Consider the following 27839-nt stretch of genomic DNA (forward strand, 5'->3'; position numbering starts at 1 on the left):
TCCCAACTTTCGTTGTCATTTTTCATAAATATACCTCGTTTTCCGGCTGGGCAGTATTTTTAAGCAAACACGTCGGTTCCTACCTCAAGCCGATAAATAACTTATGAATCCTCTCTTTTCTCTCTATCAAATCACTTTGGTTGACAGAAAAATATTGGTTTCAGAATGAATTTGTATAAACAATAGTGTCATTACGTTGGTTGACAAGCGGCCTAAAAACCTTCTGCAATTAATTTTAATCGTTCACAAAAAGTACCCAGAAAGTTGAAACGTGAGGTATTTGGTTACAGTTAAACTGAACGATGGAACTTTCATTCATTTAATATCTGAATTTTCTCGAGCAATTTGTTCATAGTGAAAGAGCGAGCGAAGTTTTAATTTAAGTTCTACAACAAATATACGCTCCCGGTGAGTCTTTCTAATTCCGTTCAATTTGGACATTTGTACCTTAAATTGCACAACAGAAATTGAAGGAATTTTTTGAGAAAAGGCCGCATTACATTCCCTTGTGTCTCGTTGGAGTGTGCCGTTCGAATTTAGTTTTTGCGAAGGAAAGATCAGAGTTAAACACGCCATTACAGCAAACAAACGAGCAAACTCTCACAACTTCAAAATAAAAAAATTAAATTTACTCACAACTACTTTCCACGCCGTTTACTTAATGAACAGAGGTAAATCTTCGTACATGAATGAATGGTCGATGAGAGTGAATAATACTTTCCGTAAGATCATTAACTGATTTTGAAGAAAACATTGTCGTGACAGTCCTTGCCAAACTAGTTCTGTTTGTTTTCAAATGTTCCTACGCTTTTTTTTTTCTTGCGCGCTCTCTAATTGACAGGTGTCAGATTGTGACAGATACTTGTAAAAATAATGTTTCAAAGTTTGTTTGGAAGCCTTTTAAATCACCTTTATCGTTACGGAAATGAAAATGTTTCGCTGAGGCATCTCTCTTAAATTTGCATCACCTCTATTTTAACTACCATTTACCCACTCAAAAATTGTTCAGTTTACGGAAGATCTTGCCGTATTTACGTCCATAAATCATTCGGGTTCTTTCGGAAAGAATTTCGTCAAGTTTAAAAACAATAAATATGTTATTTACCGGCTAAGGGTCGGTCCGTATGGTGAAAAACTGTGACCTCGGTCTTGAAAATGCTGCCCTCGGCCTACGGCCTCGGGCAGTATTTTCAAGACCTCGGTCACAGTTTTTCACCATACGGACCTCCCAGCCGGCAAATAACATATATGTATCATATCTTTCGGATCAAAATGGCGGGCTTTTCGATCTTCGAAACTCTGCACGTTGAGGTAAATTGTCTATTTGTAGCACCTCTGAACTCAGTACCCTTTTGGATGCTTGGCGAAAGGAAGATCAGAATTCTATCACCCGTTAAAACTCTACAAAGGTTGGTGAAGTGTATTAGAGGAAGTATCTTTTTTTTTTAATTTGCAAAAAAATCAAACAAACAAAAAAAGACGGTGATAATAACCCCTGAAAGCTTTCAAGAAGCTGCCTCAATGCAATTGGTTTCATTCGTTAATATGCTTTGAAATTATTATTATGAATTACATAATGATTGACTGGTTTCTCCAGTTCATCTTACATGTCAACAGATACCTTCCACCTAGCGAGGCTCATGGTGGTCTGCCAATGATAAAACTGTTGTTGGGTTAGCATGTCGCTGTCATTACACACCGAAAAAAATTCCTTTTCCTCTCTCAGAACGTATAAAACATAGCATGGAAAGGTAGAAAATAAATGGGAAAGACAATGGACGAATGATTTGTGTGCTAGATTCTGGAGGGGAGTTTTTAGTTTCAAGCCTTGGCCGTGATAATTGTGTGATACACACTCAGTGTGTATGACTACTTACTGGAACTGTAAGATCAGTAACATTGTTCATGTTGGGCTCTACAAAAAGTGAACAAACAATTTGGCAAAAAGTAGATTCAAAAGTATTTTACATTTTAAAATCACTCATGCAGGATAGCAGAGCTTGTGTAACGTGAGAATGAGGCATATCAAAAACTAGATCCAGATCCTCTTGATGATTGGCATCCAGGTAAAAGTGCAAAGCTACCTTTTCACATTACACACTATTTGTGTTTTATACATTATAACATCTATTACAAATACATTAGGTAATGAAGTGTAAGGTATTCTCAGATACTAGGAAGGATAGCTACAGACCTAAAGGGGGTAAGTTTCTTTGAAAAAACTGTGATGCTGCATCAGTGGTGGAGTTTAACAAGATAATTTGGTTTTATTAACTGAGTTGATAATGTTAATTGGCCACCGTAAAGAGTTTCAAAACATTTCAAGCATTAGCCCTCTGTCAGAGTGTTTGTTGTGTAAACCTCTTCCATTAACAGCAAGCTGATAAGAAACAATATGCATGTTGAAGAGAACCAAGGCCTGCCAATAATGAAACAGGTCCAAGACACACTCTGCATGAAAAAGAATGATAACACATGACAAACAGCAGTAATTCAAACTTTCATGAATGAGAAGTGTTGTTCTTGCTTCTTATTCAATGTCAGTTCTACTTTTTGTTCCCAGTGGAATATTCACAAGACTCACTGTGTTAAAGAGGCACTATACTTATCTACTTACTTGAGTCACAAGAAAACACTAGAACTTAGATGAGGCTTGGTGTGAGAAGTGCCCATGTCACAGTGATGGCCTCATGTGGTCAAACTGATATAGCCTGACTGTCAATGAAATTATTTACTTTATTATAAATTTTTTCTCAGTTAGTACATGCACAATGATTGGTCAATTTAGTGGGTTGTATTTCACTGAAAAGCTTGAAAAATTTTAAATTTTGGCTTTAATTAGAATCTTCTCCTTTTATTGGACCCTGATTATTAAAAATCTTATGAGCCTCATTTTCTCAGTCCATACTCTTAAGTGACAGAACCTTTTTTTTTTGGCTCAGATGTATGTCCTAAGGGAAAAAGACAATCTGTAATTTTAACAGTGCAGATCTTGCTCTCAGCCAATAAGAGGTCTTGATTGTATTAAATTATTCAAAATAAAATCAGCTCTTGTTTTCTCCATCATGAATATTTCAGGTAGAGCTGACCCAGACTGTGCATTAGGCCATCTTTTGAAGACGCTGTTCATAAATGATGAATTTATGGACAAACTAGTGAACTCCTATATCTTGAGCACTGTGGAACAGTTTAATCTGAACTGCACTGCAGCCAGAGTGTTGTTAAATGCCATGCCTGGGCTGGAAAGTGCTGCAGTTTTTCAGGATATGGTAAGTTTAGAAAGGTATTCTTAATCCTTTAACTCCTAAGATCTGATTGTTAATTCTCTGCTCTAGCTGCAACACATTTCCTTGTGAATTAGTTTCAAGAATTTGGTGTTAAATCAAGATGACAACTTCTACCTGATAAGTCTGAGTATTCTCATTACCTTTGTGCTGGATAATGTATGGATATTATGGGGAGAAGTTATCTGTTAATCACTTCTGGGAGTTAAAGGGTTTAACTTAGTAATCTTAAGATGTGACTTTCTTTCTTCAGCTTGAGTTCTATGTAAAAATCCAGATCAATGTGTCCAGTTTCTGTGGCATGGCACCCCTTCTTTCTTCAGCTTGAGTTCTATGTAAAAACCCAGATCAATGTGTCCAGTTTCTGTGGCATGGCACCCCTTCTTTCTTCAGCTTGAGTTCTATGTAAAAACCCAGATCAATGTGTCCAGTTTCTGTGGCATGGCAGCCCTTGTCCTTTCCAGAAAAAATACTCAGAATTAACTCATACAATTGCTATTTCATCAAATTATAGATAAAAAACATGAATTTCATGTAGTTACATCATGAAAAACAGAAAAGGAAAAGAGATCTTATTTGTTGCTCTCATTCACCTCACTTTAGTGCAAAAAAACTTTAAAAAAATGCAAACTTTTCAGATCCACTTTCATTGTTCCTTAATTCATAACTACATATTTCTTAAATAGAATAAGAGAGATTTTAAGGTTTAAGCTCACTAAAGAAATAGAGAAAGATGTTTTTTGTCTTGTCACAAGCATGTGACAAAGAAAAGATTCTGAGTCTCCATGTTGAATTGAACCTTATACCTTCAGATTCTGGGGTCCAATGCTCTACCACTGAGCCACAGCAAATAAGATCTCCTCTCCTTTTCTTTTTTTTCTTTGTCCCACACTTGTGAAATGACAAAAAACATATTTCTCTACATATTTCCTATCAATAAATTTGATGTCAATCATGTACATGTAGGAAGCAATGCTTAATCGTTTATGCAAGTGGGCCAGAGAAGCCTCAGAACCCCTGAGATCATATGCTACAGGTATTTATAGCATAGTTTACTGGTCTTACTTTTCACAGTACTTCAGGCTTTGAACATTTTGGTCACCATACCAAAAACAAAAAGAAAAAAAAAGAAAATTGAATTGACTAAATATTTAGCATCCAGTGCTCCCCTTGGGAAAATTAGATTTACCTAATTCCTGTAAAGCTTCTGAGTTTCTGAGCTAACTCAATTTTGTTTACACCTTTATAAACTGGGTGCAAGTAGAAGGGTGTTTTAGTTTGGTGATCCAAGGTTATTTACATTAGTTTAACCCTTGAGAGTGATTAGCATCTAATTTCTTCTTTCAATATCAACCCTGAATCAAACATTAAGATCGTGGAAATAAAGGAAATGATGAGCAACTGAAGAACCTCTTGATTGTTTAACAAATTCTCCTTGTCAGTGCATTAGGAAATGTATAGAGAACAGTATGGAGAATATGCATACTGATGTTAGGGTGTAAAGAGTTAAGATATAGATAGTCATGGTTTGATTGAGGATTCTAATATTCCTTTTTGTTCGTTTTTATGCGTATTGCTGCAGTTGCATTTTTAATTTGCTAATAATAATAATAATTATTTATTAACAGGTCTTTTAGCATTTGCCATGGAGAGCCAGGATATTGCTGCAGTATTCAGAGAAGAAAACTCCACCTTGGTAAGTCAGTATAGCAATAATTTGATTTTAGATATATGAAATTCATATAGTTGCACTGTGGTGAAGAAATAAGTATAAGAGATCCTCACAGCCAAGAACACTACTGAACTAGTAGTTGAAATAAGACCTGAAAAAAATTTTCAGGCCCGTATAGGATTTGAACACATGACTTCTGCGATAACAGTGCAGCGCTGACTACCAGCTGAGCTAACAAGCCAACAGGGAGTTGGTCAATATGTTGGATATAGCAATTTTTAAGAGTGACCACTAAGGTTACAAGAACAAAGGAAATGATCACCTGTTAAAGAAGCTAAATTCTCCTTGTCAGCACCTTAAGAAATGCAAGAGAACAGTATGAAGGATATGAGTATTAATGTTAGGGTGCTGAGGGTTTTTTGTTTTTAGCTTTGTGGTTAACAGCATTTGTATTTCAAACGTCTGAGTGCAAAGTTGGCTTTTCACATCTCAGGAATTGTCTATTGTCAGTCATTGCATTTTTTGTTTGAAAAACTCTTGTAAACTATAAGCTGAGGATTAAATGTTGAGTTTCACATGTTTAGGTTCCCTCTATGCTGCGACGGCTGCACATTTTAAAGGACTTGTCCGACCTTACACAGCCCGCTGTGACAGACCTGTCAAACAGGATTATCCTGAAAGCAAAGACAAACAGGAACAAGAGCGAAAACAGTAACAGCGTGAGTAACAAGATAAAGAAAGTGAATCTTGCTGAGCCAGGACCATCATGCTCTGTGTCACAGAATGGCGAATTATCCGGTTTGTGTAATGGAGAAGTGGAAGAAGTGAATAGCTACAATGGAAAGGGTTAGTTCACTTTTGAGTATTGTAACTCTGATTGTCCCTCTGTCTGTGAGTTCAATCTCCTAGCAACTTTAAGTTGATTTAACTGTCTTTTCAAACTGAGTGGTATGACTTGTTTGTAACTTGAAGGCTCAATTATTCGCCTTTGGGTTTTCACTTTGGCAGACAAGACAGTGCTTTCAATAAGATCCTGGCACCAGTAGGAGCTCCAGTGGGTATTCTGTAGTGAATTGCCAGGTATACGCTGGGAGCTTTCATGCAAACTTACGATGTGAGACCTAAAACACATCGAGATCTTGTAGAGTTCTTTCTGTCTACTTTTGCCTTTATAAATAAGTTTTGATAAATGTTTGATATTTAATCTTATCATATATATTTCAGCATAAATTTCCAGCCAAAAAAAAACAAGAAAGATTTTGAGTTTCCAACAACAAACTGACTCAAATTTTGGTAAACAGTAACCATATGTCATTTCAGAGGACTTTTTGTGTGAAACACAAGGAGGAGGCTTGTCTGTCAGCAAATGGAAGATTTTGATAATAAAATGATCAGTTAAACGATTGTTATCAAGGACTAAAATGTTTAATGATCATCTATGGAAGTTTGACACCAAAAAATTTGTTTGAAAGGGGGGGGAGGGGGTGGGATAAGGGGGAGGAGGAAGTATGCCAAGTAGGTTTTCCCTGCACAAGTTAACTCAGTTTCCTTAAAATTTGTAAATATTTTCCTTTTGTTTCAGGCAAAAGTTGTCTACAAGCAAAACATCCATTGCTAGTTAAAACAAGCAAGGGTTTCCGTTCCACTGGAAATGTAATTTGTGCACCTAAGGGAGGGTACCACATAGTCCCTATGTCCTTTTCCCTCTCCCCCCTGACTCTTGGCATGCAGCAGAGACTAATTCTACAGTATCTGACTCCCTTGGGGGAATATCAGGAGGTATGTGCTGTAATTAGGCACTTGAGCATTTAATGATATATGAAGAACAGAGAGAGTCTCTCCACTGAAGTATGTGGGAAGCTTGTGGGAAGCTTATGGGAAAAGGGCTCTGAATCAAGGATAAATTGGAAATGTCACACAACTTGAAAATTTGAGTTTGGACCGTTTTAACTATTCGTGTGCGAGCAAGAATTATTTTTTGGAGGAAGGGACATACATTGGCCTTGGTCAGAAGATAAAGAACTCGGATCAAGAATTTTTGATCATCTGATGTGCTTTAACTGAACGTGCGCGAGCAGGAAATTCTTTTTGGATGCAGGGACATAAATTGGTCTAAGTCAGACGATAAATCACTCGGATCAAGGATTTTTGATCATGTGAGACGTTTTAACTAATTGGCGCGAGCAAAAAATATTTGTTGGATGAAGGGACATGCATTGGCCTTGGTCAAAAGTTAATGCACTCAGCTCTGAATGAAGAGGTTCTCTTTGAGCCGTACCAAATTTTATCAGTTGCTATGGCAACTAAAACAGTCGTAGCTGAGCCTGGAGCATTGCTTGGCCATTGATTTATCTTGACACATTTTTCTTTGAACATTTCAATTCAGCTGTTGCCGACAGTGTTTGAGTCTAAAGCCCTGGATCTTGTCATGCACTACATTGCATTTAAAGGCCAGGTGGACCTACAACTTGTCTTTGAAGCCCTCAAGGTAGGAAGGAGGGAGTAACGTCATGCTTTGTGTTGTACGTCTAGAATTTCATGCAGTTACGGTTGGTTTTCATCCTCGCCGGTGTTCTTACAAAAAGCGTACAACGATATGATCCTGTGAAAATCAAACCGATAGAATCAGAAGCAAAATACTGATTCCACTTATGACTCCTTCGCTAATGATATGTGAAAAATAAATTGCTGGAGTTTTCAGCCATCGGTTAGCTCAGCTGTGATTCCGATAATCGAGTTTTCACTGGATGATAAGCGTTTGAGTTCTTAGCGGAATCAGAAGAAAATAAATTGTTCGGAATATTCCGACTCCGATTTCGTCAAGCTTTTGGCTCCACTTACGACTCCAACTCTCGATTTTCTCTGGGTCGCTGGCGCTCCTACAACCAATAAACAATTCGACTCCAATTCTGTCTTTTGTGTAAACGAACCTTTAGACACTCTACCACATTCATCTCTCTTGAAAAACACTACTTTAACTCTTCAACTCCCAGATCAAATTTGTAATTCTCCTTACTGTCAACCATAGAATTCTTATAATGTTAGTTCGGATAATTTAGTATTGGATCAGCTAATCCTGCCCGAAATGATAATTTTCTTTATTCTCATTACTTATCTGGTTGATATTGTATTGATATTGTGAGGAGAAATTCTGTCGTGAAGTTAAAGGTTAAGACAATAATACATTGTACGGACTGAGATCTGACAAAAAAAACCTCAAAATTTAAAAGCTATTTCCTTTTATTGTCGTTTTAGTATTTGGCATCCCTCCTTTGTCATAAAAAATTTGCCACAGAATTTGTGACTCATAACGGTGTCCAGCGGTTACTAGAAGTGCCACGCCCATCTGTGGCTGCTACAGGATGTTCTATGTGTCTGTATTATCTCGCTTACAATGAGGACGCCATGGAGAGGGTAAGACATTTTTCCAATTTAAAAAAATGTTTTAAGTTTTCTGATTTGTAGTTGTAAGAAATGTATTATTTAGTGCAGATTTAACTTACCAATGATCGGTGAGTTATGAGCAGACCAGTATTTTCTAAAAGAAAGAGGTAACGAGTATCATTCCGTTAAACATGAAATAACAATGAATAACACATATCTGCTTATTTTTCATCAATCTCCCTCCCCCCCTCCCCCCAAAAAAAAGCTTATTTATGTATAACATATAACCCACAGGCAGAAAAAACTTAACAGCGCTTATTGCCGCATGAAGAGAGATAAAAAAGGAATTAAAGAAAAACTGGTTAAATGGATGAAGAGAATTGCAGACGAGGAGATAGAAAAAGATGAAGATAAGAAACATAGAAATAATCACTCAAAAAAATGTTATCTTACAAAGCTACTCTTAATTCCACAAAAAATTTCGAATAATTAAATTCTTGGTGCTCTTTTTTCTACATGGGCCAGAGGATTATGAAATTAACAAACAATATGTCTTCGGAACCTCCCTAACTGTTTCAAGTAACTTGTTTCAGGTGTCCCTCCTACCAAACCCTGTGCTGAGTGACCTGGTCAAGTATGCATTGTGGCTTCTAGAATGTTCTCACGACTCTGGCAGGTGTCACGCAACTCTCTTTTTCTCGCTCACGTGTTCATTTCGAGCAGTGCTGGAATTGTTCGATAGTAATGATGGTCTGCGGAAGCTTGTGAACCAGGTAATTAGTCAGTTTTATTTCTTAATTACACGACACGGTTTGGACCCCAGAGAAACGTGGATCGTGTAGTTCAATCGCCTGGAGTAGGACCACACCACGAGGTCTATTTGTTCTGTGACCTTTCCGTTCTCGTAGGAGTAGCAATTTCTCTTAATCACACTCATTCGAAAAATTATGCAATACGTAAAGAAATAAAAGAACGACTAACGTAAATAGTGATAATTTAATTAATAAAGTGGTGAATAACGTTGAAGGCCCATTTTGATTGGCTACTCAAACTCAGAATATCCGTTGTTTTTCACCTCCGAGCAACTCGCGCGTGATTTGCGCACGGAAATATTGCAATCATCGCGGGAATAAATGAGTTAAAATCGTCCCTTTTTGCTATGTTATCTTACTGTTTAAATATATACTAAAACAACTATTCACCTCAGTGCCGATGGCTGGCGGTGGATATTCACCTCGCAGCTTCGAGACTTAGGGAATATCCACCAATAGCCATCCACCTCTACTTCAATAAATCACGGGTACATAAGAATGTTGTGCCGCGTAGCACTGGGAACACAAATGGTGAAACAGAGAATTAACTGTGAAGTGTAAATTAAAGTGCTATTTAAACCCATGAATAACCCACAGGGCGTTAGCCCTAATAAAGGGAAACACCTTCACCATTTCAATAAATCACGGTTTGTTACTTTTGAAACGTAGTTTAGAGACATGCCGACCGCTATGAATTAACAAGTATTTTTAGTGCACGCCGTGTCTGCATTTTTCAGACTGCGCAGACTCCTTTAAATTTTTTCAAGCCATTTTACGGTCCTATTCCACTTGCGTTTCCATCTTGAAAACAACGAATATTACTGGCTGCAAACCATTCTAAAAGAATCTTTTTTTGTTTAACCTTGTTGTGGCAGCTAAGTACGCTTTCAATCCTTCGTCCCGATGAGGCAGAACTACTGAGTGATGATGAGGTGTTTGGTAGCCGGCAGACAGCAAAACATACTTGCATGGCTCTACGAAGATAATTTGATACCCATCTTCACATCAGGGCAGATGCGCTGAGGAGATCTATTGCAAGGAACGAGGGTGGAACACCGCCAGTTCCAGTTCCAGCGTATAAGGTGAATTTCCAAGCCTACTTTCTAATTCTAAGAGAAAATTTGTATATCGGCAGATGGGCAAATTCAGTATGTTATGTTATGTAAAAGGACTTCACCTGCCCGGCTGTTTTAGTTCAGAGAGGTTGGAAGTTAACTTAAACCTGGCAAAGGTTTTTAGCAGTATTCTGCTTAACATTTAATCCCATCCTTGTAAATTTTCTACTTTATGAACCTCGCCTAACAAACACTCCAAATCGTTTTAAATATTTACGCAGAAGATACTGTTTTTGTCTGTTTGTCTGTCTGCTTGGTTTTGTTTGTTTGTTTGTTTGTTTGTTTGTTTTTTCCGAAGTTTTGTCTTTGGTAGCCTAGCGTCATCTCGTTCAACTCATATTGATGAGCAACTGTTCTCTTTCAGGCTGCATCCCTGTCTCACAGCAGTGTAATGGAGAACTGTCAGTTGATGTTAGAGTATGCTCCAACAACACTGCGTTGGGAGCCTGTTGAGGTAATAACTGAAAAATAACGCAAAAGAAAAAAAAGCGTCACATGGTCGTGGTTGATTATTTCGCAGAGGCGTAACTTGGTTTATTATGTGGAGGGCACATAGTAGCACTGAAACTCCTATGTAGAGTGTTATAGTATTTTTCACAGGGACATGATACAATTTCCGGCTTCAAACTCGTAGGTATATAACACCTACTTCCATTGCTTTGTTGTTGTTAGTCGTTATTCTCTTCGGTTTTAATATTATTATCATTATTATTATTATTATTATTATTATTATTATCATCATTATTATTATTATTATCATCATCATCATAGTTATTATTACTATTATAATAATTATATTCATAAGTTTACTAGTTTACATATGCGGTTCGCTCTCAGGAATAGAAGTAATTTCATTCATTTGTGTGTTTGTTCGTTTCTTGTTTTGTTTTGTTTTTGTTTTTATTTTTTCATTTTATTCACCAATGTTCATAAGCATAGACACACCTTGCCAATTTACCTATAACTAAAGTAAACTGTCTTCCGTCTGAGGTCTTTACAGTGTCAGAATGCACACATTTTCTCATTTTTATTAGGGATTTGTGGCAAACCACTACGGCCTGAAACGAGGACGTGGCCAAACAAAAGATCTAATTGCTCAGCACGTGCGTTTTAGAACTTTGTACATTTCCGTAGATGCTCTCTGCAAAGCAAAAACGTGAAATCACCCAAAGTTGCGTGGTCTGAGAACGGAAACACCGATTGCAAATTAGTAAAACTTACATTTGGAACTCAACCCTGCTTACATATGTTATGCTGAAGTTGTGGCCCCGTAAGAGACGATAAACACATCCAGCCACTCGCGAAATTCTAACCAAAAGTAAAAATTCATCATTTCAGTCGACGTCTTCCTCGACGTTGCCTTCCTGACTGCTCAAGTTCGCTATTATTTAGCATGTTTTCTTTTTATCCTAAAGATGATGAACAGACTTCAAGGCTTCACCCTGCTGCTTCAGTTGATCTCCTTATCGTCAGACTGGGGAGTGACTAGTAATAGGTAAGTCATTGGTTTTGCTATCATTTCTCCAGAGTTTGTACGAGTCTAGGAAATCAGGAAAGGTCTGCTTGTAGGACTGTGCTACTGGACTTTCTCGGAAATCGTTTCAACTCAAGGAATTGAATTTTTTGATAATTCAAAAATCAAAATTGTGGCTGAATATTAGTTGTAAAGATTTTCTACTGCCTTCGAAAAGGTACAAGAAGCTTTCAGTATTGTCGACTTATGATATTACAATTTTTCTCCCTGCATTTTAAATGCCATTTTTAAGGCCTGTCCACTGCTCTATGTTAATATCATCTATTGGTAATTGTTCCATATTTAATGGAAATTAATTGTTATTACTGGCATATTTTGCTATATTGGTGAACTCTGAATATCTCTACTAACATTTTTGTACATTAAAAGCGTATAAACAGCTTGTTAATCCTCTTCATTCGTGTTTCTTTGCTCCATTCAAGAGCGGACGCCATCCGATTAGCAGCCGACGTGACCCGCCTTGCTTTAGAGATGCTGTTTGTGTTGACAGTCGGTCCTAAGGCTCAGATGGCGCTGTGTGAAGAAGTGCAACTTCCGTCAGGAGAACAACAGAAAGGAATGAGGTATGATCTACGGGAAGAGAATTAATTTAGACGTGAAGACTCGAAAAATTCTCATCAAAAGTCCTTCGTGATCATCAGAAGGAGTAGAAGTGTTCTTAGTCACTTTATATTTGCCATCAAATGTGGAAACATTTGGTAGCAAGAGGCCAGAAGGTTTATATACTCTATTCAGTCATGTTAAGAAATATTTTTTCCAGGCTTCTGCTGCGTTGCGCTGAAGGGAGTTTACTCAATGACTCTGAGGTACAGAAAGCCGCTCTCCACGTCACTTGTAACTGTGTGTGCGGTCCTCGAGTCAGGGTAAGTGGTTTGTGCGCATTTCGATTTAGTTCCCTCCCTCTCGCATGAGTTTCTCAAAGTATTTTCGCGACAGAAAAAAAAACAACAACAAATACAAGGCTGTGCTCTAACGGCGCCCGGTCGCCTGAGGCGACTAACATTTGGCCTCGGGCGACTGAAAATATTTTCTTGGTCGCCCGGCCGGGCGACTGGCTGGTGTTGGTTTCTTGATTTACAGTAAAAAAAAAAAAGAAAATGTTGTTCAATCGGGCGCGCGTTGATATTCAAAGGTCGTTCCACGTGAATTTACGTGTAACATAATCATCGACTTTGATCGTGACAAGCTACACAGTTTTCGATTTTAACCGCTTTTCCAAATAGTATTATAATTTTTCCTTTAAATTAGGATGGCTCGTTAGTTAGTTTTGAAAAGCAATTGTTACTTCTGCTCTGACAGGCGTAAAGTACGGTCGACGATTAATAAATCGCTAAATGAACACGGGAGTCGTTCTTTTAAAAGAAAATGTTGTTCCATCGGGCGCGCGTTGATGTTCAAAGGTGGTTCCACGTGAATTCACATGTAGCATAATCCTTGACTTTGAACTTGACCAGCTGCACAGTTTTCGATTTTAACGGCTTTTCCGATAGCATTAAAATTTTTCCTTTAAATTGGGATAGCTCATCAGCTAGTTTTTCAAAAGAAGTTGTTACTTCTGCTCTGATAGGCGTAAAGTACGGTCGGCGATTAATAAATCGCTGAATAAATACGGGAGTCGCTCTTCTATGCTAATTTAATATTTTAGCCGGCTTTTTACTGCCGTGTCTGCGAGGCAAAAACATAACTTAAGATTGTTTTTCCAGTAAAACACGATGTATAAAAAAGAAAAGATACGTTTTTTTTTTTTTTGCGATTGTTTTAGAAACGGGTATAAACTCTATAAGTCCCGCATTGTCCTTGGTGTCGTGACAAGTTATTACGTATCACGCACTAAAAATAAAATCGACCGAATCCACAAAAAGCTCATTGGTCTTGAACATTTCACCGATAACATAGGAAATAAAATACTTCTGTTCTGCTCTTAAACGATGACTTTCCAACAAGATGACTTATTCAAAAAAGATAATAGTTTTGCACTGCTTCTGTAAGTGTGAATTAAATAATTATTTGACTATAAGTGATGATAGGTTTTCAGGAGGTCAAAGGATACGATGTTTCATGAACATAAAAACAATAAATAAATGCACATAGTTCTATTTGACTCGTTACGAAAACAGTTTGTTTAATTTTTAATAATTAACTGACTGATTTATTATTTTGGGCGACCAACTAGGAGGCCCGAACACCTCAGCTAAAATGTTTGGGAGCCCAAAGGGCTTCCCGAAATTTTGATTTCGGCGACCATCTTTTAGGCCTGGACACCCAAGCTAAAACGCTTAGGAGCCCGAAGGGCTCCCTGAAATTTTCCTTAGAGCACAGCCTTGAAATAGGAACAAGCAAAAACAAATAAGAAACAGAGTTACAGGCGTAGTTTGTTGGTAGAGCAGGCGAAAATTCTTCATTTTGTAGCTGACTTGGTAATGACAAAGTCGCTTAAAGTTGAGTCAATGTCGGAGTCAACACGATAAGCTTTGCTTACCTCTGCACGGCTCCTCAACCCCCTCCCTCCCCTCCCTCCCCTCCTTCAACGCTGCTCTCTTCCCCCCCCCCCTCAGTCTTAGACTGATTAAAGAGACTGATTAAAGTTCATTAAAGAATTGCTACTCAAACGTTAGGAATATTTGTTGATTTTAAAAGCACTTAGTGTTTAAGGCGTTAAGCTACCAGGCCGAGTGCGTTGTTCCTTTTTTCCAGTTATCCGTTTAACTACGGTACAGGCATGATTTTTTTCAATGTTTTTTTCAGCTGATTAAGTAGTGTTTGGCGTCACCGCGATGATTACTTTTGTCTTCATTGTTTGCAGATTAGCGGAGCTGTTGCAAAATTTCAGTCGAAATCCAAGCCGGCTTTCAAAAGTAGCGACGACATCTTATCCAAGATGTGGGGATGTGTCAGGGCCAGTAATGGCATCAAGGTTCTGCTCTCCTTACTGATGGTGAAAACGCCATTGGTTGATGCAGATTGTATTCGTGCTCTGGCTTGTAAAGCGTTATGTGGTTTATCGAGGAGCGACAAGATTAGACAAGTCATTGGAAAACTACAGCTGTTTAACAGCGGCCAGTTACAAAGTGAGTATTGCACTGCGCAGTGCTTTCTTCACACTTGTCCAACCATGTATATTATACAACTGGGCGTGCCCGTGGGCAAGATGAAGCGAGTCCTGTGTTCTGATAGATACCTGAGCTCTTATCCGCTTGGGGTATCACGCTTTTATCTCGCGCAAGATAAAAGGTTGCCTTGCGAAGACTTACAAAGTTTGTAATGTTTAGCCAACGTCGGCAAAGAAGTCGTAAAAAGCGATAGAGGACGGTCAAAACACTTTTTCAAATGTAAAACGAGCACTCACCATCACAGATGGCTTTCTTTTCCAACGCTTAAAAGAAAACAAGTCATTCTTGATTCTTATATAAGCAGAATAATTTTGCTATGTAGTAATTCCTTCATTGAACAACTTAATCAGTCAAGAGCTTTTGTCTAGTTCAAGACTCTTCGTCTCAGTTCACAAAAGCGCCAAAAAGAGCTCGCCAAATATCCAGCTATCTTGACGTATTTACAGCCATGTTGACCTTCTAAAACATCATTTCATTTCTTTCGTTTACGTTGACTCAATGTCGTTTGTCTTGAATTTGTTGACAGTTTTGATGCGAGAGCCGATCATTGAGGATAATCCTTCTGACCACGCCCATTTCTGCAAATATGCTGCCGAGCTACTTGAAAGAGTCACTGGTAAATCCCTGGCTACGTCCTCTGCAGTCCCGTCCCTGTCTAGAATAAACAAGGTATGAACTTGTAATTGACACAACCTATCGTCTCACACAGGGGAGGGCGGAGACCTTCAACAGCGTCTTTACTCGACAGTTTACAGCTCATTAACTTTTCTTTGAACGGCAAACGTACTGTAAAGTCTAATTTCGATTATTTAAGTTTTGCTTAAATAATGAACAATCGATGATTTTGATTTGAAGAATTTATCAGAATCTACTTCTTTGTATTTCTTGTTTAAAAATGGATGGTCATCGAGACTGCCTCCAGGCTTTCTCTGTTTTTCAGAGGAGGGGAGGAGGGACATCCTCAGTTTCCCTGCCATCCCCTCCCAAAAGAAAACATTTGATCGTAGGTAAGATGGTCACACTATCGGGTTTCATCTAAATACTTTTAAGTTAAGAGGAAATTAAGAAATTAATGCTTTCTAGAGCATTATTAGAACAGCCCAGTAAGAAATCATATGTAAATTTAACAGTTTTAGAGTTTGAATTGTCCTATTACTTCTCTTACCCAATAGCTTATGTGGGGTCGGTTTTCTTACTTATTTCGATGTTCTCTTAAGTAGGACACTTTCAAAACCTGTACAGCCCAATAACTAAATATCAGCCTTTACTTTCTTAGGCTGATGTTGTTGCGCAGACTCATATTTCATATCCGGCAAAAGAGCTTTTACAACTGGTTCACAGTCACCTCACAACCCAAGGTTTGTTGTGGAGCGTCGAGGAGCATTAAGAGAAAATCAGGTCAAGGGGCGGAATCACAAACTGAAGAATTTCCCTCTAAACCTATTTTTAGATCACACCCCGCTTCATAACACACTCTTGAAATTTAGAAACGAAAGTCCCAAGTCATCTGACAGTCCAACAATTATGCAGAGCTGGATTATTTCTATAATTTAGTAGGAATAATCTTTGTTGTAAGGCCTCTTTGTAGTTAAGTCTCTGCTTCTTATTTTGAGTGTCGTATAGCAATCAAAACAACCAATCAGAACGAAGAAAAATATCACGTGGAGCCAATAAGAATTTAAGGTAAAAATAAACAACCTTCTGAAGCGCGGGAAAACGCGGGCGGCAAAATCGCAACTGGTTTTAGTTTTGAATCTGATTGGTTAAGGTGGCGTGAGTTTTCTAGATCAATAACAGCCCTTAGTAGAGCAAAAGCGAAACGTCCCAGATTACTTTGGACGCTCGAATTAAATTTGTTCTAGTCTTGAGGGTGTTTGGCTCATTTGTTAATCAAAGGTGTGGTTGTTTTGGACCAGGACTTCATGAGACTGCAGAGGTTTTACGGAGAGAAGCCAATCTACCTGACCCAAAACCTGAATCAAATCTGCTTTATACGCCTACTAATAGGAAAGTATGTGGTGCATGTTGTCGTTATTAAGTGTATTCTGTGATCACAAGGTCCCTTGATTCATGAGGAAAATACGATCACGATCGCATTTTTTAAAGTCATGTAATAATGGCACGAGTCTGCGTGAACGGGTTATGAAAATGACCAAATTTGTCTTTTTTTTCCTGAAATTCCTTTGTAAAATTCTTTTACAGGAAAAAGAATCGACAAATTAAGTCAGTCCATCTGTCCTTCAGTTCATCATTCCGTTCCTTAGTCCACCAGTCCATCAGTTAGTCAGCCGTTAGTAAGTGATTGAGCTTGTCAATCTGTCAGCCAGTCAGTCAGTCAGTCAGCCCATCCGTTTGACAGTCTGTCGGTCAATTAAGTATTATCAACTGAGTTGATAACGTAAATTGGCCACCATAAAGGGTAAAGCTGACATTTCGAGCGTTAGCTCTTCGTCAGAGTGACTGATGTAGGGTTAACGCCCGAAACGTCAGCTTTTAATCTCTTTACGGTGGCCATTTTACGTTATCAACGCAGTTGGTAATACTGAATTACCTCGTTATACTCTCCCACCGACGCAGCACCACAGCGCTTCTTTAGAAACCTGCCCCCTTTATTAGTCTGTCAGTCTATCAGCCCGTCAGTCAGTTAGTTTGTTTGTCATTCTGTCAGGCAGTCAGTCAATTATTCTAACAGTCAGTCTGTCAGTCATTCTGTCTGTCCGTCAGTCAGTCAATCAGCCCGCCAGTCAGTTAGTTTGTTAGTTAGTCTGTCTGTCATTGCGTCTGTCCGTCAGTCAGGAAGTCAATTAGCCCGTCACTCAGTTAATTTGTTAGTCAGTTAGTCTATCACTGCGGCTGTCCGTCAGTCATTCAGCCTGTTCGTCCATCAGTCAGTCAGCTTGTCCTTCCATCAGCTAATCAACCAGTAAATCGTTCAGTAGGTTAGTGCTCGATCGGTTGATCAAGTGAATCAGGCGGGCAAGCAGTCAGGCTCCTAATGTGGATGGTATCTCTTCGTACAAGACTAACCGTTTGCTTACTGCCATGTCCCATGTTACTCTACACAGGTTCGATTCAATCACTCCTCAAGCCTTTCTACGGCCTCCTCCGGTGTGAGCACTCCCGGGACTCCATCCCTGACGCGGTACCGATTCAACGACCCTGGAACACCAACAGGAAAGGTAATAACAGTGTTTAGATGATTGAGCGGTCAGGATAACTGTATCTGAATGCTGATCATAATTTTGGCGTGTGCTCAATTCACCCCCGCCATAAGAACAAAGAAATTCAAGCAAAAAAATATTTTTTTTTAATCTCGTGTAAATGTATTTGTCGAAAAGAATAATAATTTGTTGATTATTACGATATGATTATTTTGTCAATGTTTTGAGTAACAATATTGTTTATGGAACGTCGATCAATTTCTTTGTCTGCATGTTTGTTTTGGTCAGCGGCTTCTACCTTCCGATCTTTCTCGCCCTGCACGCCCACCGTCACCTCCTACGTTGGATATGATCGTGACGCGGTATCTTCGCGAACAGCATGCGCAGTGTAACAATCCTGTGTCCGCTGGTCCTCCATTCTCCTTAATACGGTAAGTCATGTATGCCAGAGCCAAAAACATCTGAAAAAGTATTTCCGCTTGTTTGGAGGATTGCCAGAAGTTTCGCTGAGTCTCTTATCCGCATTACACTCTCGCTTAAATATAGCCTCGTAATGCCTTCTGTTAAGATTTTAAAGGTGGAAAGTTTCTAAAGAACTGTGGTGCTTTGTTGGTTGGAGAGTTTAAAAAGGTAATTTGGTACTATAAACTGAGTTGATAATGAAAATTTGCCACCGTTTATAGTTCCGAAGTTAACGTTTCGAGCGTTAGCCCTTCGTCAGAGCGATGACGAAGGGCTAACGTTGACCGAAGTGGTGATCAACTCGACTTATAATACCAAATTACCTTGTTGAGATTTTTTACGAATTTTGTACGACCCCTAAGTAATCACCACCGCCTATCTCTTTAACGGTAGCTACTTATATAAAAGGTTTGTGAAACCCTAAACTCCTCCTGGTAGACCGGTAGGTGAGTAAGAAATATTTCTTGCCTACAAGGTTTTCTAGGTCACTAGACGAATAGACTTTCTCTTGTTTTGCTTTGTTTTTTTTCACACTCCCTTACTGTTTGTTATTTATTTGTTTCTTTTTATTTATTTATTTATTTATTTTTTTACTGTTTCTCCGAGTGTTTGCCCGTTTATTTAAAACTGTTTGTAACATTTATAACAAGAGTTTTAAATGTGGCATCTTGCAGAATTATTTTTGAAAAACTGCACATAATGAATCTCCTCTCTTTCAATTAAAAAATTCCAGAGTGTTTATAAATCTATACTTAAAATAGGGCTGTTTATCGAATCATACGCCACAATTGCAGATGTCTAAGAAAACTCAAAACTGTGAACAATCAACTTATTCCGATTTGTCTATCGTCAGACCCCACAAATGCCCTGAACCAAAGTACATATATTACGCACCATCGAACATGACGACGAGGTTAAGGCGAAGAGAAGTATGTATATTGCTATTGTTCTTAGCTTTAAACAAAACTATTTTGCCAAGTTGGCGGACAAAGGAAACACTTATCTCATCATCTTAATAGGTCGTTCTGATACTCGTGTCAGCTCTTATTATAGAGTGGTCTCCCTCAACATTTATCTGTACTCAATCTTGAAAAAATGTTCTCCCACCTGAAGGTGATTCCGCGTCATGGCGGATTTAACGGCGCCAGACTAAACAGACGGTTTGTGTACGGAAGGTAGGAGATGCCTTATTTGTTCTTCGTATCGCTTTATTAGAAATTCTTAATGTTTTTTTTAACAGAATCATTGTAACCTGATTCTCAGACCCCTGTCCACACGTAAACGGTATTTCTGAACACAGCTGACGGAGGTTTCCATAATCTCTGAACAGAGTGGATTTTTCGTGTTTTTCAAAAGCGCCGGCTTATCGTCTTCGCGTCGACCAAAAGAAGTGGAGTTTTTCACGTGCAAGGTCGTGACACTAGTTGATCTCCTTTTGAAGTCTTATTTCAGTTTTATTAGCAGATAGGTTTGGACTCAAGGAAACGATTAGAATATGCCAAGTTTGCTCAAGATAATCTTCAAGATGATGTTCCTCTACAGAATTCTGACGCATTTTACCGACGAAGTTTCACAATTAGTCTTTGATTGTGTTAAGTTTAGTTCTCGGTTGTGTCTAACTGTGTTGTTCTCCATTAGATTTAAACCGCTCAGGGCCATTCGCGATACTGAAGAAAACAGCTTTTTTACATGTGCATGTTTTGCAGTAAGTCTTTCTGCTACTTCATTCAATGTGATTTTTAAGATCTATAACTGCTAAGTGGAGCAAGTGATATCGAGGACTAACCACTTCCAAGGATAGAGAAGATCCTGGTTGGCTAAATTTGGCCTTTACATGCTAACATCAGTATGCATATTCTCCTTACTGTTCTCTATGTAATCCCTGAGGTGCTTACAAAGAGAATTTGTTTAGAAATGAAGAGCTTCTTATTTGGTGATCATTTTCTTTATTCTCGTGATCCTAATGTTTGATTCAAGGAGTGATATTGTAAAGAGAAATTAGACGCTGGTCACTGTTATTCACGTGATCCTAATGTTTGATTCAAAGGGTGATATTGTAAAGAGAAATTAGACCCTGGTCACTCTTAGAAGTCAAACGGTTTGAACCTCTTCTTGGTGTCGTTTACATTTGGCTGATTCTTAGTAAAATGGAAATTATGATTTTGTGTTTCCTTTGTTTTTTCTACCCGTAATAATTATCCTTACTATTGTTTAAAAAAAAAGGAATGGCTTTTATGAGGTCATGTAAACGTACCGAAAGTACCTAAGTTTTTCATTTTTCTCCTCAGCCCGATGGCAAGTCTGTTTTACTTGGAACACAAATAGGCGAGTTGAAGGAATACAACTTAATAACTGGACAGGTACAAAACTCAATTTACACCTTTTTGATTTCAAGTCAAACGCCAAATTTTTCTTCAAATAGCTATATGTGTTTGAATTAGTCATTGATTGTGACAAGTTAAGTTGTCAATTGTATCATACCTATTCCTTCTTTTTTTTTTTTGTTGTTCTTTTTTGGATTTAAACCGTTCAGTGCATGATTATTCATGTTCATTTTTATTTTACGTATTTATTTTAAAAAAATGATCTTTTGCAGGAAGAGGCGACTTATCTCTGTAGCGCAGACAGAGCAATTTCCATGTGCCAATGTTCAAAAGTAAGAGTACAACATGGAAGTTTCCCTCCTCGTATAGTTAAAAATACCTTTCTTTCTACTTCGAACAGGTCGAAAGTTTCATTAATGTTTTTCACGTTTTTTGGGGGGGGCGCACCCACCCCTCCCTTCCCCAACCCAACAACAGTCAAATGGTAACAAGTTATGTTCGATGTTGGATTTCGTTCCACATCTACACAAACAAGGCAGCTCCGCTATTGCTTTTAAATAACTTAACGTTCGGTCAAATCCAGTCTTCTTGTTAACTGTTTTGTTTCCATATCTTTCGCTGAAACCAATCAACCCTCTTTATTCATCAGTTTTGCAGCGCGTTTCGCAACGTTACGAACCTTTTTAAGGTTTATGTGACCCTTTCAGGTTGTGTTCACGAATTCATTTATCACTGAAATTGTCTTTCTGTACTTCATTCTTCAATTTTTAGGACCGCGAACTTTTATTGACGTCATCTTCGTCTGCTTTGCCTCCCTGTGCTCTTTGGTCATTTGGAGATGTTTTCGAAATGAAGTAAGTCTTTGAACTTGAAAACCTGTTTGATTCGTAGCACTAGTGCATCTGATAGGTGCGTCCTTGTTTGTGTCTCTGCTTGGTTTATTTGTATCTCACCTTTAACAAACTACAATGTTTGTCGCAGAAACATAAAACAGACACATACTTTACTATGTTTTACCATTAATTTTTATTGACTTGAGGATCGCTGAAATACAAAAAAAAGTTTTACATTGTTCTTTCAGAGCTACAACTTTTACAGAAGACACTTAGACAAACTAATTTCATAAATTACAGGAGACGAGAAATGACTCCAACTTAATTCACCTGCGGCAATCAACGCTCAAGATAAAACAAGCAAAATGGGAAATAATTTAGGTGTATATCATGGCTTGTATCCTATAATCGGATTGGTGTTAATGACACGGTGACAGTTGGCGAACTGTAATGTTTCGTCGTTACATTCATCTCTCTATTTGATAAAAAAGTGCTATTTACTTTATAATTTTACTTGTTTCTCTTTGGCTCAGACATCCATTTAGCGAGGACACTTGGGTAAAGTTTAGTAATTTATCAGAAGACAGAATTATTGGCACACACGACGCTACTGCGCATGTGAGTTCAAGACATGTGATGCATTTTCAATTCCAAATACATCGCGAGTAGCCTCAGTTTGACAAATTGTCGCTGTTCATATAGGACATTTACAAAAGGAAAAATAGATCAGCGAAATTGCTAGTGCGTGAACACGGGACAGCAAGGATGATAGAATCGCTAATTTCGCCCAAGTTTGTGCGAGATCGTTTTTTGTCTCGAATACACGGACTTTCAAGAGGAATTTTTTGTCCAGACTTCATGACCGAGATCAGCTTTCTGCGCCTCAGTTTACTTGTTCTGAGGCCTCTTGGCTGTGTTTGATAATTTTTTGATTTGTTATTTTGATATGCTTCACAAATAACTTTTCTTTCAAATGTTTTTCTTTCACGTCACTCAGTTGAAATGCGTCTTTTGAAACATTAGTCAAACTTTAAGGCGCCGAACTCGAGATTTATTTATTTTGTATTTAATTCAGGTTTTTTTTTCTTTTTTTGTCGTTTATTGCTTGTGGTACTTCTGTGCCAAAACCCCCTTTTTCTTTCTCGATAACAACGACGTTAGAATGCAGTTAGAGTGTGATGATATTATTCACTAGATTATATTCAACCGTCAGATTTACGACACTGCGACAGGTCAGCGGGTACTAACTCTGCACGATTCCAACAACACTAACAACTACTCAAAGAACCTCGCCTCCTTTAATCCCACGGACGACCTGGTACTGAACGACAGTGTATTATGGGATGTCAAAGGCAAACGGGTTATACACAAATGAATAAAGGGGTAAGTTTCTAAAGAAACTGTGGTGCTGCGTCGGTGGGAGAGTATAGCAGGTAATTTAGTGTTAACAACTGGGTTGAAAACGTAAATTAGCCACCGTAAAGGGTAAAAAAGCTGACGTTTCGAGCGTTAGCCCTTCTGGACGAAGGGCTAACGCTCGAAACGTCAGCTTTTTTACCCTTTACGGTGGCTAATTTACGTTTTCAACCCAGTTGTTAACACTAAATTACGGGTTATACACAAGTTTGACAAGTTTAACAACTTTGTCAGCGGCGTTTTTCATCCCTCCGGGCTGGAGATTATCATCAATTCAGAGATTGTATCCTTTTTTTCGTTTTTTAAGAACGAGCCAATGCTATACTGTAAAGCAGTGAGTCCAGATTCACGAAAATAAGGGAACACAACGTCGCCCTTTCACGGATCTCGAAAAATCACTCTACCTCCTTCTTCTTACTTTGACAGTGAATTGGGAGAGAGATAGATATCAAGGACTATTATTTCATATGAAAAGTTTATTGTTTCCTCATCTTGAGCGTTTTCGTGAAGCAATACACAGTCACCTGACTGATCCACGGAGTATAAACTCATGTCTGAATATCCTTGGTGATTTGCTGGCCAATTTACATCATCAACCTAGTCGATAAAACCAAACTATCTTATTTCCCCGCCCTCACAACTGACGAAGCACTACTGTTTCTTGTGACACTAACCCCTTAGAATGTCCAAAGCAACTCATTTCAAATAAATGGTGAAACAGAGAATTAACTCTGAAGTGTAAATTAAAGTGCTATTTAAACCCATGAATAACCCACAGGGCGTTAGCCCCAATAAAGGGAAACAGGGAACCACACGAGGCAAAGAAAGAATCTTTTGACCTCGGTGGGAATCGAACCCACGACCTCCGGATTAGATCTACCGTTACTCTGCCGACTGAGCTACGAGGTCGCACAGAGAAAGTCGGGGACGATTTAGGATGGTGAATCGCGGCGAAGAGAAAGTAAGGGTACATATGAATGTTGTGCCGCGTAGCACTGGGAACACAAATGGTGAAACAGAGAATTAACTCTGAAGTGTAAATTAAAGTGCTATTTAAACCCATGAATAACCCACAGGGCGTTAGCCCTAATAAAGGGAAACAGGGAACCACACGAGGCAAAGAAAAAATCTTTTGACCTCGGTGGGAATCGAACCCACGACCTCCGGATTAGATCTACCGTTACTCTGCCGACTGAGCTACGAGGTCGCACAGAGAAAGTCGGGGACGATTTAGGATGGTGAATCGCGGCGAAGAGAAAGTAAGGGTACATATGAATGTTGTGCCGCGTAGCACTGGGAACACAAATGGTGAAACAGAGAATTAACTCTGAAGTGTAAATTAAAGTGCTATTGGGTTATTCATGGGTTTAAATAGCACTTTAATTTACACTTCAGAGTTAATTCTCTGTTTCACCATTTGTGTTCCCAGTGCTACGCGGCACAACATTCATTTCAAATAAACCGTGTGCCTTTTGCTTTGCCAATAATCCTTGACGCTAAAAACAGTGGGATCTTCGCTCTTTCCATTTACTGGACACATGTCCTTCACTAGATCAATGTCACGTGATCTTCAATAACAGTGGTGGCGTCATGTATGGGGGTAATTTCATGTTTACTTGTTTACGCACTTCTCAAATTTGTTAATACTTTATTAATTTTTCGCGAAGGAAACCAGACCCGATATTGAGGTTTTAGTACGTCCAAGTCGTGAGCTTTTAGTTGCAATATATATGTCATCTCGATTTTCAAATTCAAATTGAGAGCACAGAATACTCACCCGGGATTATGGTTCCATAGGTTTTTAGCAGTTTATAGACATCCAAAATTGCGTAAGGAAATTTTTCAACTTTTCATCAGTTATTTAGCAACTTTTGCGGTGTTTGGAAAAGTGAAAGAGCTCTAGCTCTTTTATTCCACTCATAACCCTAAAACTTCCGGCTCCAGTCTTTCGAAGGTTGGATAGCGCTATCCATGAGATAAAACTCTATCCGTCGGATAGCGTTATCCGCCCTTTACATAACTGGGCCCTCAGGGAAAAGTCCCTCATAGCCTCTGATGTCTCAAAAAATGGAAAAAAAAAATGAATTCTGGACTGAAGGGAGCGGTAGTTGTTCTTCCGTATTTTATAGTAAAACATCTTTCGGATCCTTTGGAAATACCGCTAGCTTCCAGGCTCCTTGGACCGTACGAGACCTCGTTCAGGACCTTTGACGCAACAGATTATCAACCAATAGGTGAGCAGGATGGCTTGCTACAAATTTAAATAGAAATTTTGTTTGGCGCTCGTTATCAGTTAATTTGAAATATCTTGACGTTTACGAAATGAGTGAGAAAATGATGTTGGAAATTTCAATTGCTTTCAAACAGCTACAATCGACGTTAAGAAGACATTATTTGATTTGTGTACCGATATAACTGACAGCTTTGTAGCCGTTATTGAGGTAAGCTTAAAAATCGGAAACCTCTGCCTTGTTTTGTTTTCCTCCCTTCCATCCTTCCTCTTTCATTCCCATCCTCTTCCTCTCCCGCTCCTGCTTAACTTACTCTCTTCTCTTTTTTTCTCCCTCTTCTCCGACACTTCTTCAGAGGTAAGAGGATTCTTGTGATTTCTATGAAACATTAAATTCAATTTATCTTGATCGTAAGACCTGAGCCGATTGGTGCGGTTTAGCTCTACTTGTCAATCACTAGCCAAACTGCTTCATGATTATCTTGCGGGAAAAACAAAAGAGGGTGAACTCTTTCGAAGGCGTAGTTGACAATTCCGATTTCATTCACGAGGAAGCTGCCTAGAAAAACCGAATTTTTTTAGAGCAGGAAGCGGCTGTAGACAGATTGAGGGAATCTCTCAAGTGTTCATCAGAACATGGAGTGTCTCGCGGATTACGAGGGTAGCAAAAAGTCTTAATTTCCACACTGGTCACTGGAAAAGATCTGCTGGCAGTGTTACCCACTGGTTTTTTTAGGAAAAGCTTTCTATTTCAGATGCTGGTTAGCTTTAAAACTAATTATAAAACAAACCTTTGAGTGCAGAAGTGTGTCTGCTTCAAAGTACCGTTTACAATCAAATGGAAGAAACATCGTCAAAGGGATTAACGGAAGCTACACTCAAAGAACATAGGATGCAGCGAATATCAGCTCATATCTGTGTCCTCGGAAAAGGTTACGTCGAAGCCATTTGTCTCTGCGCTGAAAAAAACTGCCTCACGCTTTCACTCATCCGCTCTACGCTTTGTTTTTTTCTTCTTTTTTCTTTTTCTTGTGGTTACGGTTACTTGCTCAATTCCGAAAATGCGGTGAGGCACAATTAGACATGGGGTGTTTCGCTTTTTAACAGCCTCTTCGAGCAAGCGTCTTTTCGCCTTTCACTGCCCCCTTCTTCCACTTTCCACTCAAACTCTAAGTCAAACATGGCCGGTGAAATAATCGATCGCGAACTTCTTAACGTTAACTCGCCCTAATATAACGCCTGCACCGCAAGCTCAGGAGCTAGCAGTAATCCCAGCTACCTCATGCCACGACAACTGGGAGAAACTTTGGCAATGCGAACCATCTGACTGGCTTTACTTGTCATTTCATGATTGCATAAGTTGCAAACTATCATCGTAAAGATCTTGTCATCATGTCATAACAGTTCACGTGAATTATTTCATATCATAAATTCGGTAACGTTCTTTTTTAGAATCAGGCCAGCACCGACGAAAGCGTTTGCCGGGTGTACGAAGTCGGGCGACTGCGTAGGGCTGATGACGAGGACGAGCAGGTATGAGAATCTTAAGGACTTTCACATCAACATTCGTAGGAACGGACCAATCAAAGAGAAGTGAAACCGCCATCTTGGATGCGGATTCGGTTATGTGATTGGTTCGTGCCTTATTTGCATACAAAATCCTGCACTTTGTTAGGTTGTGGACTATAGCGCCCCCTGGCACTAAAGCAGAGATGAACTTTAAATTACTTTTGGAACATACTTCAAAAACACGTCACTTAGTGCAACACGTGTTTGATGTAGGTCAATAAAATAAAGACTCCATGCCTTTTTTCTCTTAGGAATCCGACGAAGGTGGCGAGGAAGATGACGATGTCGATGACGATGATGATGAAAATGATGATGATGACGATGACGATGATGATGATGATGATGACGATGATGATGATGACGACGAAATTGAAATCACGATATCTGGCGATGATGATTCGGATGATGACAGTGATATTGCAATTTTTTGAAGCGCGGCTTTTAATTTTCCATCTTTCAGTTGTTAATTCAACTCAACAATGAGCACGTCATTCTGCTATGTTTTTATCTTTGAAAGATGTACTTGTATCACACAATTTGGGAATGATAATTTAAGCTTGGAGTTGAGCTTCTTGACGGTGGAGTTTTTTTATGTAAAATGCTATGTAGCAGAAAGTAGAAGTCATCACCGAAAAAATTACACCCATGTTACTGATTATGCAGTCAGTGTGAGGACAGAGACGCCACAGAAAATGACCCCCAAGGTTCGGTTGATGAGCGAGCCATGGTAACAAATTGCAGAGTGTTCTTGGGAAATTATGTAAGGGAGATGAAACGGCTGGAAACTGAGTCCAACAGTGATATCAGTGCATGCAAGATTACTGAACAAACATTTTGATGGTTGATGAAGGGAAGAAATCTTGCAGAGAGGGAAAAGAATGAAACTATTTCCCGCAATGGCTGTAATGGAAATTATAAGATCAATGACGAAAC

General features: G+C 38.8%; 1 pseudogene across 1 annotated transcript; it reads left to right on the forward strand.

Annotated features, from left to right (window-relative positions):
• Positions 1 to 3084: 3084 nt before the first annotated feature.
• Positions 3085 to 27559, forward strand: LOC149046312 (DDB1- and CUL4-associated factor 1-like; annotated as a pseudogene). Its single transcript, XR_016186789.1, has 33 exons — positions 3085 to 3269; positions 4251 to 4320; positions 4913 to 4980; positions 5541 to 5802; positions 6539 to 6735; positions 7343 to 7444; positions 8212 to 8370; positions 8934 to 9113; positions 10028 to 10234; positions 10632 to 10721; positions 11683 to 11762; positions 12224 to 12364; positions 12562 to 12664; positions 14605 to 14869; positions 15438 to 15580; positions 16188 to 16269; positions 16828 to 16922; positions 17977 to 18090; positions 18361 to 18503; positions 19388 to 19463; positions 19648 to 19709; positions 20173 to 20239; positions 20823 to 20894; positions 21131 to 21190; positions 21630 to 21712; positions 22225 to 22309; positions 22905 to 23078; positions 23316 to 23390; positions 24614 to 24707; positions 25237 to 25341; positions 25475 to 25548; positions 26790 to 26870; positions 27158 to 27559. The product of XR_016186789.1 is annotated as a DDB1- and CUL4-associated factor 1-like (transcript).
• The last annotated feature ends 280 nt before the right edge of the window (positions 27560 to 27839 follow it).

Source organism: Pocillopora damicornis, chromosome 5 (genome assembly GCF_964200805.1).
Source record: "Pocillopora damicornis chromosome 5, jaPocDami1.2, whole genome shotgun sequence".
NCBI lineage: Eukaryota > Metazoa > Cnidaria > Anthozoa > Scleractinia > Pocilloporidae > Pocillopora > Pocillopora damicornis.